This window comes from Sinocyclocheilus anshuiensis, unplaced genomic scaffold (assembly GCF_001515605.1).
Source record: "Sinocyclocheilus anshuiensis isolate Anshui unplaced genomic scaffold, SAMN03320099.WGS_v1.1 scaffold305, whole genome shotgun sequence".
NCBI classification, from domain to species: Eukaryota; Metazoa; Chordata; class Actinopteri; order Cypriniformes; family Cyprinidae; genus Sinocyclocheilus; species Sinocyclocheilus anshuiensis.
In genome coordinates, this window is record NW_015540850.1 from 156,281 (window position 1) to 172,333 (window position 16,053).

The following is a 16,053-nucleotide window of genomic DNA, read 5'->3' on the forward strand; positions in this document are numbered from 1 at the left end:
TGCATTAAATGGTTTTGGCTATGTATGATGATGTGTAGAAATTAGATTACATAAAACAAATTATATATTTATGGATGATTCAAAAGCATATCATTGATTCTTAAAACACAGACCTACTGCAGATCAGCCATTAGTTTTTAATGAACAACAATTATACTCTAGAACTAATAAGAGATGATCTCTAGAATATTTTTAACACGCTCCATATGATTTGATGTTTTTCATTTTTTTCTTTCAAAATGCATAACTCCGTATTTAATGTAGATATCGAACTAAGTAATGTAATGGAACTAATGTAAGAAAAAACATTACTTTTATGTCCTGCAAAGAGGAAGAGGTTTGTTTTATTAAATTTTCTGTCACAATGTGTATGGATGGATGGATTTTGATGTCTTGTCACTGAAGCAGTCAAGATCACACATTCCATCAAACACTTATTACCAAGAAGGGAGGCTATTTACAGTCTAGGGGTGTGCTAAATTTGAACATTATTTCAAAGGCAGTGTTAAAGGTAAGACGTCTTCTGCGGTCTCTCAGACCTCATATTCCAACATAACCCAACTATAGCAGGTCATGTGCACACCAGGATAATGACGTGGGGGAAGGTTGATGCTCCTTAGTGACCTCCCAGCTGGATGGATGGTGTTGGTAGGAAAAAGCATGTGGATAATGACTGTCGGTATGTGCGCGGTGACATATGGTCTGCTTGACAAGCCTTGGGTCAATCCTCGAGCTACTAACAGGGTGCAGTCTGTTGCACATGTTAGTGACAGGTGCTGTCTGTTTTACAAGCCATCGTATGGAGGGATTATGTAAGTATTTCCGCTAATTATTGGTGTTTGCTAAAGAAAGAATCACAGTTACTATTGGTCATATTTATGGCTTGGGATTTTTAAAACACTTTCAATGATTTTTGGACCCCACTGACTTTCATTATATGGACAATAACATTGCTTCAGAGTGTCTTCTTTTGTGTTCCACAGAAGAAAGTAAGTCATATAGACTTGGAACGACATGAGGGTGTTTTCATTTGTGAGTGAACTATACTATAAAAAGTATTGAACTTCCTGCGTGAATGCTAAAAGCCATAGCAGTGCCTTATCAAATAAGCATTTTCTTCACAATATGTAAAGAACAGTTATCTTCTCCATATTTGAATCAAAGAACCCAGAAACCAAGACAATCTAGAACCATCCCAAAAAGTTGGCGATAAAACTCGTTCTTAAGTGGTTGTACCTTTGCCAGACCAGTGAAAAGGGGTTGAGAAGAAGAAAAGACATGTACCAATAGATCTCCGCGCAGTTGTCATGACATTTGCGGCATATTCTTCAACAGATCTGTCAAGATGTTCCACAAAAAATCCTCTGTTTTTTCATTCTTGAATGATCTGATTAGATAACAATGAGCATATTCTGTAGATAGCATTGATAGTTGCGAAATGAGACAAATAACATCACTAATCCTCAAGAACATTGCTGAAGGCTTAAAATGCCTCATAATAAAGCTTACAATTCCTGTCAGATGCAGAAAGGCGCTGTATACAGCAGACGTGGCATGTGTGTGTTAGCATGCACACTGTTACTCATCATCCCTTTGGCAGTGGGTAGGGAATCATGGGAAGTGCAGTGACTGACTTTAATTAGCTCAGAGTGGAAATCCCTATCATAAACCCATTTCATGAAAACCTTTTGTTTCGGTAATCCAGCCCAAATCCTAATCTAACTCAATCTTAATTAATTATGATTGGATAAGGGATTTATACAATCGCATACAACCCAAAGAAACAACTGGGGGGGGTCCCAGCATGCCATTTTTGCTTTCCACTTTGTATTTCTTTCTGCGTGTAGTAATAGCACAATGCTAATTGCAACAGGCAAATAACTGGGAATAAGACACATCTGTAATGAGCCTAATTTACATGCAAAGGAGGTATGTTGGCACTGAAAACAAGAATTAATTTAAATACTGAAGGTTTAAAATGCAATAGTGGTGCAAATCCTTAGTAATTTCCCCCAAACTGCTAACATTGACAAAACCATAATTAAACATTCAATATCATGAAAAAGTATCACAAACGCCTGTGTTTACTTGCACACCAACATTTAGCCACCTCCAAATAACAGTGCCTACTTGTCTCGTCAAGCTCGACAAACTCTGTAATTTACGCTTTGTCCCTTTCGATCAAGGAAGTCTATTTTCTCCTCACTTTGGTTCATTCAATCAGCCTTGAAGTAAGACAAGGTGTTAAGCTGAAACGTGAAGACAATTGCTTGGACCTTGTTACAATCACTGTTTGAGTCTGTACTGCCAAGGTCTGTGTATTAGCACTGAAAACACTTCAGGAAAGTTTTAATTGCGCCAGTCTATAGCTCAGGAAACTGTAGTCTGTTTATACTCAGATACTCAGCTTATTTTCTTCCCTCTTGAACTTCCTTTGACTCAGCTTCCCTGGGCTATCGGTCTGGATAGAAGAATAAATTAAGGAAGCAAGAATGAACGGTAGGCAGAAAAGTAGAAAGCTATGTGGCTGTAACAAAACAGAGTTAGCATTAGCTTAGTGTCAGTAAGATAAGCTACACATCTGGTGACCTGCACTAAACCTCTGGACAGGTAGATGATCAGATTAACCTGTGTAAGCTTCCTAACAGACGTCATCAAAGAAGCGATGCAATGTTGCATAATATAGTGGACATAATCAACTTTGTCCTTCCAATATGAATGAATTGACATACACTGCTATCAAAATCCTTTCAGGGACAGTTGAACTGAAAAAAAAAATTGTACTTCCATAGCTCACTCACTGTTGTTTGCTTGCAATGTACAATGTACAGAATTGCTTCTAACCCAAGCTAGCTTACAAATCGCACAGCTCCAGTAAGCACGTGGAAACGAGCTATTAATTATGAACTGAATGTTAGCGCACATGCTAACTGCATGAAATCCTATCACATTTTCAGGCAGTCCACAGTTTTTTTTTTTTTCTTTTTAACAGGACAGGCAGTTTATCTTCTGTCAGTGACATAAAGGGATGATATATTTCCCATGACCATCTGCCAAAGCATCAAGGTCATCGTAGTCACCAAGGAGGGGGGATGAAAGCCTAAGTCCTGTGTACCATATATCAAGCTTTTGTTCCAGATGGACATTGAGTCCATCAGCAGATACACTTATACCATAGATATCCAACGGCAACTAGGATTATGGTGGTTTACCGTTGGGTAATAACCAACATGATGCGAGACCCCTACAACCCTGTAGTCCACAACCTTACACAAAGATCAGAACCACTTACAACAGTAAGGTGGTAATTCTTCTGTAATATTGTTGCCAAAAAGACTAAGAACTGTAATATATTATTCAAATGGTTTCCATACATGACGCTGTCGATAACAGTCGATATGTTTTCTTGTGTACAGTTCATGTTGTAGAAAACGCTGTGATCAATATTCTAACATACTGATCTAAGCAGAGACCGCGGTGCGTAATGGTCGATTGATACAGCTCGATCTGTACATCTCAGCAGGTCTGTACGCACAACCACAATTCCCTGGGGTGCAGTAATGTCGAGAGTTGACAGAAACTGATCTGAGACTTGTGTTGTTCTACTCCATGCGAACATTTGTTAGAGGCTGGACCTAAACAGGTGTTTGAAAGTCAATGTTTAGCAATGTAATGCTTGTTACATAATGGCTAACGTCCCGTTCATCTGTCGTTGTCTGGCAATCCATTGGTTTCCACATAGCAGGGGAGATGGACATGTGTTGGGACGATCTACACAGGGACATTGTGCTGTTTGTTCATCAGGTTGCAAAGGCGTGAGAAATGTTTCTGTCTGTAAAGAAGGGATTCTCGACTACACTGAAAAATTTGTTAGCCAAACATCTGCTAAACTTTCTTTCGTATGCTTTTTGCAATGGCTTTTCTGTGTAAATACATTCCTACAATTCCCCGGGGTGCAGTAATGTTGAGAGTTGACAGAAACTGATCTGAGACTTTTGTTGTTCTACTCCATGTGAGCATTTGTTAGAGGCTGGACCTGAACAGGTGCTTGAAAGTCAATGTTAAGCATAGTAATGCTGGTTATGTAATGGCTAATGTCCCGTTCATCTGTCGTTGTCTGGCAATCCATTGGTTTCCACATAGCAGGGGAGATGGACATGTGATGGGACGACGGGGGATCTACACAGAGACATTGTGCTGTTTGTTCATCAGGTTGCAAAGGCGTGAGAAATGTTTCTGTCTGTAAAGAAGGGATTCTCGACTACACTGAAAAATTTGTTAGCCAAACATCTGCTAAACTTTCTTTCGTATGCTTTTTGCAATGGCTTTTCTGTGTAAATACATTCCTGCTATTCTAGACATGCAAAAACTTGTGACCATCACAGCAATCCGCTTTTTCCTCTCCACCAGTGTGATCCCCTTGATCTAAAATGTGCTCAAAAATCATTAACTTTTTAATGTGTAGTTTGGCACAAATTGCATGTTTATTTTAGATCATGAGGGCAAAACCAGCTTCCTATGGGCCCTTTATCTCATGCAAAGAATGGCTTTTGTTGATATCTTTAGCACGTTCTACTCCCCTGCTGCCGTAGTGGCTCTGTTATCTGATGGCAAGCAGCTCTGTTGCTAGTGATTAATGAAGAGGAATGTCTGCCGCCTGAGGCGAGATTTGATGAGCTCCACCTAAAGTCCCTTTGGGATTCTCCACATTACATCATTCCTTCAAATGTTGTCATAATATATGTATGTTTAGAGTAGAATTAAAGTTATGCTCTTAATAAAGACTAGCAGAATTACCTTTAAATACATTTTAGTACCTTTGAATGTGCTTTATATATGTAGTGAAACACTACTTCCCATCCCAGCTTGATGTGCAGAAACAACTATGTTGTTTCTATAAGTTTACTATAAGTAAGCCATTTGTAGGTGGACTTTCCAAATTTTGTAAAATTTTCAACTCAAACAATGGCCTGAGCGAACTTTGAGCAAACAAAGGAAGACATGAGATGCCAGAAAGAGTGGTAGGACAGATTGAGATCTGTTTCAGAAGTTTTCACCCTCCTCCAAGAGACCCACTTCAACTCTAATCAAACACACCTGAACCAGTTAATCCAGCTCTTTGGGATTGCTTAAAAATTACAGGCAGGTGTATTGAAGCAGGTTGAAAATAAACTTTGCAGGACAGTGGGTCTTCAGGAGCATGGTGAAAGACCTCTGCTCTATTTAAAACTGAATTTGATCGCTGATAAACTTTAAGATATGCTTAATTCAGTTCTGTCCATCTAACTGCTGTACCCCATTTCCTGTAGAAGAAACTTTTGACCCTTTTATCTGACTTGTCAATGTCACTGTCGTATATAAGAACATGAATGCCTTTTTACTCAGGTGGGTATCAAATTTCTTTGAAATAGAGTATCCCCAAACATTCTTTTCTTTTAAAGCACATGGCAATAACAAAATAATGATCTATTTTTAGGGAAAAGGAGGTTGCAGAAAGGATCTGCTTAATGGAAACAGCACATAGTTAAGAAGTTTGTGACAAAATTGTTTGTGACGACAAGACACGGGTCGCAGGCTAGAGCTGCAGGTGTAAACAAGCACCAGATGCCATGATTAGGAATCAAAGAAGACCAAATTACAGCAGTGGGAGGGACTGACAACTGATCAGATGAGAGGGAGACCAGATTGCGGAGAATACCCAGAATCCTCAGCCGTAGGGATAGTTGGCCTGAGCAGTTTCATCCTCTCAAACAGACAATAGGTACCGACTTTGATCTGGCAAGATCAAACAAACGGTGACACATAAGAAGGTCATCTGCAGGTGTTTCAGTGTGTGTGTGTGTGTGTTTGTGTGTGTGTGTGTTTGGAGCATAGTACACACCTTATCCTGGTACTGGCGCCGGGAAGAGTCCAGCGACTGTATGAGGGCGGTGGCGTGGCCAATGAACATGGCGTAGCAGGTGGCTCCTACGATCATACTCAGCATGGTCAACCAGATATCAGACATACTCTCAGGGGCCTGGCGTCCGTACCCAATACACAGCATATGGCTCATGGCCTTGAACAGGGCAAAGGAGTACAGCTCACTCCAGGAATCGTTCTGCAAATTGGGATGTGAGAAATAAACAGAAAAAGAAAGAGAGACTTGATTACTTCATCTGCACTAGATACACTCTGGATGTTAATCCTCAAGTCAAAATCTTGGCTCAGAAGGGGTATACCTTTACAAACCCCCATCAAAGGCATCTTGCCAAGTACTTTGGATAGCTACGTGCACCATGGACCTGTGATAGATTCATTATTCCATCACTCTGTCTGTGATTTAATGGGACCGCTCTGTTTGTTGTTCAGTCGGGCTCTTGTTATAATGTCTTTGCTCCCCTTGCAAGTATCTGCATAAGACCTCAGCTGCTACGCTAAGGTGCCTCGTCTCTCTTCATAAGTGACTGATTTTTCAGGATTGACCTGATGGGTCCCTGTGAAATGTGGTTAACCTGATTTGCATTCACTTCGAGCTGGGTTAAGACAAGGCTATGAAAATCCCAAGTCAAAGTCAAGGAGGCCATGGGTGACTTTGAATGACGAAGCGGGGGAAGAGTTGGAGGTGAAAATGGAAAATGAGGGTGATGGGTAATCAGTGAAATTACTTTGTGGAGATGAGTCGAGAAGTGACTTAGTAGGGTTGGGATGGAGGAAGCCTCTGTTGAGGCCAGGACACACCTGGCTGCTATCACCAACTGGCAGATTGGGTGCAAAGACAGGCTACAGTGCACATGGAGTGCAAGTGTCATGGAGAAATAAAAAAATATAAATGTGTTCCCAGACTCAACTACACAGTCCTGAGGCTAAAAAAAATGTGTTGCTGCAACCCCAACAATCCTGTCAAGCGCAGATGCAGACAAGACAGAGAAGACTGAGAGTCTGGAGTCTAACCCTTTATTTGAGTAACTGCAAGGCTTGGCAGTGTAGAAAGCATGCAGTGTGGGCAGTGTGTCAGGGAGATTGTTTGCTTAGTTCATGTCTGCTTTCCATCTTCTTTACATGTCTGCCTTCCAAGACTTCCAGGCATACCCTGAGCAACAATTTTCTTCTGGGTTAACTGGAACATCTTAGTAAGCACAGAGACAAACAATTAAACATCGAATGAACACAAACTGCTTAAATTCTACATTATATATTTGAACCCTCCTGACAAATGCATGGAAAAGAAACAAATGTAATTAACACTTCTTTTGTTGATGTTCATTCTTAAATGGATCAGAGTCACACCTTCCACTACGAGACTGATTTCTCTGTTTTTTTATTGCTACATGAACTTGGCAGTGCCATACTTCTCAGAGAGGAGTATGCAAATTAATGCAATGAAAGATATTGCATAGTATCAAAACATTCGCCATTCAACACCCCAACACATTATGTGGATAAAAAGTCATTCACAAATTATTTCCTTTTCCCTGCATTTATGGAGGAAAAAAGAGGAAATGTTTAATGCTGCATAATCAGTTTTAAAAGACATGCATTGTAGCGCTGCTAGCATGATTTGGAATGAGCTAAATGAAAGATTAGCACACATTAGAGTATATTTGGTTGAGCAATTGTGTTTTGGTTATATTTGCCTAACTAGGGCCCTTACCGCACATTTAACCTAGTGTTACTCTCTCCCACTGGCATTGAGATGACGAGACTTAACTGCTAAGTTGATTTAGCCGAGTTTGACTAGCAACGTAGACTGTCATTACTGTGGATTTCTTTGAGATGTATGAGCATAGGATTGTGTCGCGTCTACATTCAGCTGACGGAATCATGACTGAATTGTGCTTATATTAAACACACTAATTAGCGATAATTAGCTGCAATGCAAAGGTTTCCTTTGGCATTGCTTATCTAGTATTTCTATGTGTAAGAGTAAAGATTTGTATATGGTGTAAGAAACAAACCACTTGTAGAAAAATGAATGGGAGAAGTCATAGTGCTAAATATGTCAGTTGTAAGAATTTAAGTCCTGCCTTTTCTGTTTAAAGAGCCATTCACTATATAACAGCTATACTTTACTGCCTCCACAGTAAATAGCTTTGCAGGACATTACCAAGATGGTCACCAATGAACTGACCTGCGCTAAAAAGACTTTGGTAAGAGTCCTTCACTGTGAATGTGTAGATCAGTGATCCTCAAATCTGGCTCGCAGGATCCACTTTCCTGCAGAGTTTAGCTCCAACCCTAATCAAACAACTATACCTGTGATATTCTAATGATCCGGAAGACATTGATTAGCAAACTCAGCTTTTGATTAGGGTTAGAGCTAAACTCTGTAGGAAAGTGGATCTCGCGAGCCAGATTTGAGGATCACTGGTGTAGATGAAGACAGGCCATGTTGAGTCCATCTGTACACACGTGAGCAAGTACCTGTGAATCACACGTGCTTTATTTGGGATTCTAACTGTGCATGGATGGATTTGATGATGCTAGGTCATGGATCACAGGGCACAGCTGGATCAAAAGGGATCAAAGGGTGTATTTCAGTGCATTGATCTATCAGAGGCAAGAAACACAGCATTAGGTGAAATGCGGCTGAACCACCTGTAACTCATTTATGTTAAGTCAAAATGGAATTTTAATTTGATGTGAGCATAATATTGATGAGTCTCATATGATATTAATGATCTCTGATGTTTTTTTTTTCAACCACTATTTAAGACTTAAAGGGATACTCCACCCCAAAATGAAAATTTTGTCATTAATCAAAATTCGTTCGTTCGTCTTTGGAACACAATTTAAGATATTTTGGATGAAAACCGGGAGGCTTGTGACTGTCCGATTGACTGCCAAGTAAATTACACTGTCAATGTCCAGAAAAGTATAAAAGACATCGTCAGAATAATCCATCTGCCATCAGTGGTTCAACCGTAACGTTATGAAGCGACGAGAATACTTTTTGTACGCGAAGAAAACAAAAATAACGACTTTATTCAACAATTCGTCTCCTCTGTGTCTCTCCGCATCACTGTAGCACAATTTTGGAGAATAACCGCTAAACGCAAGCAGCGTACGCTATTCTGTCTCAGCCGCGCTGCACGGATGCGCTGTTTTCATTCAAATCAAAGCGTAAATACACGTAGAAAACGTATCCTTGTGTCGTACACAAGGCTGACACAGAATAGCATATGCTATGGCTGACACAGAATAGCATGCTTGCTTTCAGTTCAGCTTGCGTTCAGCGGTTATTCTCCAAAATGGCGCTACGGTGATGTGGAGAGACACAGAGAAGACGAATTGTTGAATAAAGTCGTTTTTTTTAGGGTCTTACCCTATCTGCAAACAGGAAGGAGGCAAGTGCGTGTAAGTTTGTTTTGGATTGGAACATCATCAGACTTTTTTCAGTATCCTGAATGATAATGCCTATTTAAGTTTTATTATATTCTATCAAATGAAGGAAGATTTGGAAATTGTCTAGTGTTGTATAGCACCTCTGCTGAAGCTTAACAACATCTCAGCGAGTGTGACTCACAGGCTTCATTACCACACAAAGACAGGCCTGTTGAGAGACCAAGCGGACACTTGAAATAATGAGACAGATCGTTTAATGCTGTGTCTTTCATTTCAAGCAATCTGCCTTTCGAAAGCTGCTGACCTTGATTGCTAAGCATTGGCAGCGACTAGAATGACTGCACTCAAAAACTACTGTTGTAACAAAAGCCAATGAGAAACCTGTCCCCATGTCACATGATCTCTTACAAGTGACAGCATATAAAGAGTGTATATTAATATATAAAGGACGAACAGGCAGGGAAAAACCTAAATAATCAGCATTTATCAGAGTTCAGTCTCACAAGTTTTTCAACTTTTCCATTGGTAAATTCAGTTAGTTGACGACAGTTCACAAACTGTTGCCAGTGGTTTATACCAAGGTTTAAAACAAGCCAGCCCTTTGGTTGTCAAGAGTGGCGTTCAGCCCACATGTGAATCCCCAGATAACACAAGTATAAATCATACTCTCAGTTAAGTTGTCTGGCGCTGCACACACTTTACCGAGCAAGAGTTCACGATCACTTACTGTATACATCATTGTAGCAAATGTCCAAACAGTGTCTTATCTTCAGACTAGACTAAACAGCAGGGAGAACTTCTAGAACAGATGGATGATGGTGAGAATTAAGGGAGGGGTGACTCAAAGTGCTGGGCTGACTTGGGAAAGTGAGAAGAGCAGCTGATGGAGTCAGCTCCCCAATGTGCCCATGTGATTAACACTGTCAAACACTGATGACATCAGTGGAAGCTTTGGCTTTGTGATTTGCTTATTGTGTGGAATTGTTCAAGCATAATTGGAGGACTCAGAGTGACCTTCTACACAGCCATTTGATGAGTCCAAGATTCAGTTCCTGGACTCAGCGAATGGCTCATTCCTATTTTTGTGTGTAACTGTAGATAATGGTACTTAAACTTTGGGCTACAAAACTTGAACTTGCTATTTGGGAGAGTTTTTGGGACCAAAGCAAGTTGGAAAGCAATACTTACCACCATCTTGTTAAGAGACACCCAACAGTCTGAAGGGAAGTCCTGCAACATGGGCACCAAGAACTGCAGACAGCCATCCCAGTGGCACAAAAGCAGCATCATGCCAATCAGATTGAAGATGCGCATCACCGCACTGGCCAGGTCATAGGTCATGTGAAAAATCTGTCAGTCAAGATAAGAGAAGCATTACATTTAGAAGAAGGGAAGGGCTCTCTAGGACAATCCGGATCAAATTATCAGCACTCTGAAACAGAGACACAGGTAATCCATCTTCTCATATTGAATTTTTGGAGGGATTCCCTTGACAAGGTACTATTTCAAAACCCTTTTGACATGAAGATTATTTGTGACCTCTAGATTTGTGAATACGAGCACACATATTAAAACCAGGTTTGCCAAAGCTTTATGCAATGAGTACAGTACATCCTACAAACTTCATCCTGTCAGATTAGATTCGATACAGAACATGTCTGTGCATGATGAAAGTAATGTGCCAAGCTGATACCATGTTCTTCCTGGCGGGACTGAAAGAAAGACTGGAGATCGGAGAATGTCTCTTAGAGACAGCCATGTGTGCAGTTTGTTTGTGGTTACAAAGTGGAGAGGAAAGGACAGCTATTGGAGAGCGATCTGGAGTCAGTCCAGGATAATGCCTTGTGTGGTTGTGCAAGACTGTGTCAACACTTTCTTCCCATACCAGAAACAAGGCTTGTCACACCTGAGAAAAGCCAAGTGCTCCAAATAGCAACTAGGCCAAAATCAGAGATAGAAGAAGACAAGCAGAGACACTAGCTGGTATGGGTTGTCTTTCTAGCTTGAGAAGCAGCAGCACATGGCAGCAGCGCAGGATCTGAGACAATGCAAAACACAAAACTGACTAGAGACTAATATTTGAAGAGAAGCATCATACCTGGAGCTCTTCAACGGTCGGTAGTTAGAGCTGTTTGTTTAGTATATCATTGTTGCTGTGCAGTTCTTGAAAGTCTCTTTAATCAGGGTCACTGGTCTCAAAGCAATGTGGAAGCGCTTATGGGTCTCATGGCACCACCATTTGAACTGGTTGAAATTAATGATCCATACTAAATATAAATACTCTTTTGTCTTCTGGCATGCATAATTACTGTTGTGAGGAGATTGTCAAACATCATGAAAACACTGGCTTGTGCAATCTTTACTTGTGTCTGTAAAATATGATCACCAGGCATGATTTTTAAGTAGTTTTTCATGATTGTCATGTGTACCATGTAGTTGGTGGTATGAAACAATTTTGTTTCTAAAGTAAATGCTTTTAGTTTCCACTCTGCAGAATTTAATGTATGCACATTATGACAAGTACTTTAGCAGACTGAATTTCTTTCAGGAATTTAATTCAGTGCCCGACTACAAATATAATTTTTTTGAATATCTGTTGTTGTAACCATAGAAATGCATCAATTAATATATCAATCTAAACATTTTGATTTCTTTGTGTTTTAGTTAACATACAGTTATGTATAAGCTGTATGAGCTTAGCATTTACAATGTTTCATTAAATTATAACTGGTCAATATAGACTGAACATCTAAACATTTTGCTTTAGGTTTGTAGTTTATTTGTGTTTTAGCAAGATTTTGATTGGCCTGATAGCTTAGCATAGCATTCACTATTAGCTTGTAATCTTTTTAACTAACCATTTTGCTTGCTTTTTTTAAAATTACATTGCTGTTTGAAAGCTAGCCTGATAGCTTAGCATTTTTGAACAAAATAAAAAATGGTCAATCTAAAAATTTTGCTTCGTTTGAGTTTTTATTTTCTTTGTGTTTTAGCAAGATAACAACTGGCCTAATAGCGTAACATAGCATTCACCACTTGTTAACTTAATCAAATTAACCATGGTTTTTCAACAAATAATCCAAAAAAACAATGGTTACTATGGTTAAACCATGGTAACCACAAATTGACCATGGTTTTACTACACTAACCATAGTTTAACCATGGTATTTCTAGTAAAACTGTAGTTATACAAATAAACATCAATACGGCAAAAAAAACATGAGGTCACACTTTATTTTAAGGTCCAGTTCTCGCTATTAACAAACCATTAACTATGACTTTTTCCTCAATAAACTTGTATTTTGCTGCTTATTAATAGTTAGTAAGATAGTTGTTAAGTTTAGGTATTGGATAGGACTAGGGATGTAGAATATGCTAATGCAGAATATGTGCTTTATAAGTACTAATAAATAGCCAATATATTGATAATAGGCATGATAATAAGCAATTAGTTAATAGCGAGAATTGGACCCTATACTAAAGTGTTACCAACCATGGTTACTACACTTTTACTATAATAAAACCATGGTTAATTTTCTACACTCTACACTCTTGTTAGCAAAGGGTTAACAATAAAAGCCTTTTGATTAGCTAACACACATTCATGCTACTGTGGCTAATAAAATGCTTTTCTTCTTGACATGATTACATGCAGTGCAATATTAGGGTAATGGTAGGGTGACCATGCTGGCCATTTTTACGGGATGCACCCTTGCCAGGATTTCTATATTGCCTAAAATATCCAGGTTGTAGCTGTTTGCACTGTGCAGATTGATCGTATGACATTATTTCACAAAAGCTATAGAAAGCAGAGCAGACGGCTCCTTATGCTTTCAAATCGCTCTCACGGTACTTTGGCATTATACAATGATCGGTGCGCAGCTTCAAGTCGAACGAACGAACGAACAAACATGTGCGTGTATTTGCATCGCTTTGATCGTTCTCACCTTCTCACGTGTGACACGCCACCACGATTGGTCGATTATGTACAATACCTGCATGTTATTGGTCAAACTACTTTGGATGTTTTAGGCAATATAAAAATCCTGGCCAGGATGTGTCCTGTATAAATGGCACATATGGCCACCCTAGGTAATGGGCAAAAACTAACTGTGCTGTTGGGGTTTTTCTAGCATTTTATGCCTTTTCCCTGATAAAAGAACACAGTTTAAGCATTTACATGACCTACACGTTATCGGGTTAACATGCTGACTTACAAATGGGTTTCACAACTTGGTCATATCTTTCAGGAGGTCTAACTCATGCTTTGTCCCTGCCTTAGTAATCAAGAGCTATAAGGGGGCCAAACAGTGTGAAGTGGATGTGGCACTGCTGTGCAAGGTTGATTCAGTAATTGAGGGCCATGCCTGGCTCACATTACCTCTATGTAATCAGCAGCATAATTGTCCCATTTAGTGGTGAAAAGAACCCAGAAATCTAATCATCAGCCACCTCAACCACAGGCAAACGGTCACATTTCTGTCACTCTGAACAGCTGGCTCTCTATGTAATCATCTGAAATGTTCCCAATGTTGGTCATCGTTTTAATGGTAATGCACTGAACTGTTTTTACAATTGTGGTCAGTCAGTTGCTGTTATTAACGTTTATGATGGTTAATTAGTCCAGGCTACATTAATTAGCCTGTGCACATAATTAGTCACCCACAACAAAACACCTAGAAGGCAGCATTGGAAATCAGTGAAAAGCACCATTGATCACATTCTGCCTCTCGCAATTACAAACAAGAAAAGTGACGTCAATAGGTAAATAAACATTTGGGCTATGTTTGGGATAGAATACTAACTAATTAGAATATATCTGCGGTATATCGTATTTTTACTGTGCACAGTATGCACATTTACTATATTTGCCAAAATCATTATTATTATAAGTTATTATGGGGAAGACTGTATCCCACAAGTCAATGTGCTCGGACTTCTATTTTCAGTGTAACAAATTAACCATATATCATATATTTTATGATATTTATGAGATTAAAGTCAATGTCTTTAGCACTGCTAGTTACAAGAACGTTCAACATAACATCTGTTGCGATTTTCAGCATATTTCTTGAGTTATTATTTTGACACCTAGTACTCTGATAAAGACAATGTGTGCGAAATATGTTTCACTGACTTGGCTTGGACCTAGTGACTTGGATTTATCAACTGTTTTTGAGTTACCAATGTTATTTTCAGTCATCCCATGAACGGAAATGTCTTATATTGGAGAAGTCAGCGAGATAAAGTTAGTAGTATTCAAATGGCGACCACCATCAGGCAACCTACTCAGCGAAAAAAGTGTTTCCGTTTCTACCTGCATCACAATTCAGAAGATCCTGTCTGACTTCAACAATGAAGACGAACAGCAACGGCACTCATCTTACCTCTTCCCATTGATGGATGTAACGAATCAGTCTGGATAGTCTAAGAAGTCGCAGTAAACTGAGGATCTTGGTGAAACGCACAATCCGCAACGCTCTGGCCGTCTTGTAAACCTCAGAGTCAATGCCTTTCTCTACGATGAAAAAGATATAATCCACCGGGATGGACGAGACAAAGTCCACCACAAACCATGACTTCAGGTACGTCTTCTTGATCTTTTCAGGGTCCAGTATTATCTCAGTGTTGTCTTCGTAGACTATGCCTGTGCGGAAGTTCAGTACCAGGTCCATGAGGAAGAACGTGTCGGACACAACGTTGAAGATAATCCAAGGGGTGGTGGTTTCCTCCTTAAAGAAGGTGATGCCCACAGGAATGATAATCAAGTTGCCCACCATAAACATTAGCATTGTGAAATCCCAGTAGAACCTGTGTGGTGAATGAAAAGAATGGGAACGAACAGGTACGTGAATTCATTTACAGGACATGTGCTTAAATGCATGCACAAAATGCCACAGAAATGTATAAATTATTTTATTTTAGTTACAGACTACACTTATATGACACTAACAATAGGCATCTCAGTGTATCTCAAACAAAATGTGTGGTATAAAATATATTGACATTTGAGAACATCACAGCACTCAAGGTAAGTGTGCATAAATTAATGATTTAGCTTATTATTATATTAATATGAGGATTTTTTTGTAACTATTCTCATTTTTGTTGCAATATGTTGGTCTACCATGCTTTTAAAATGCATTTGGTATAAAAGGCACACCCTTACAATAATAAAAAAATGAGATTCAGTCTTCATGCGTTCGTTGAGACTGGGATACTCCCTATAAATAACCCTAGCCTCAACAAACACGCTGCATACACACGAGAAGAGAGGCGATATGGGTGTAATAAAACAGCATTCGTTTGATATAGTGCCTGTTGGTTGAGATCAATATTGTGAAATATTGTACCAATTAATAATACTTACCTCAACCTATGCAAGGTCATCACAAGGACTTTGAGAAATGGATACATGGAACAAAGCAGGATGATAGCTTATTTTTGAGATCTTGAGAAGGTGAATTAAGGTTTACATGCACATTAAGATCTAAGAAGCTTCTCTTAAGGTGTATCAGTGATTTATTGAGTATATATGGCGACATGACTGCCGAGCTGTCTGTGGTACTGAAAGCAAAACTTCTGAAGCGATCATAACTGAGCTTTCTCAAGCAAACAATGCAGCTGTAGCTGCTGTGTTCTAATAATAATATGAGCTCCATCACATAAAGCTCTCTTCGCATTTAAATGCAGTGCTCAGTTCGTCTTCTCTCTGAAAACAATAATAGA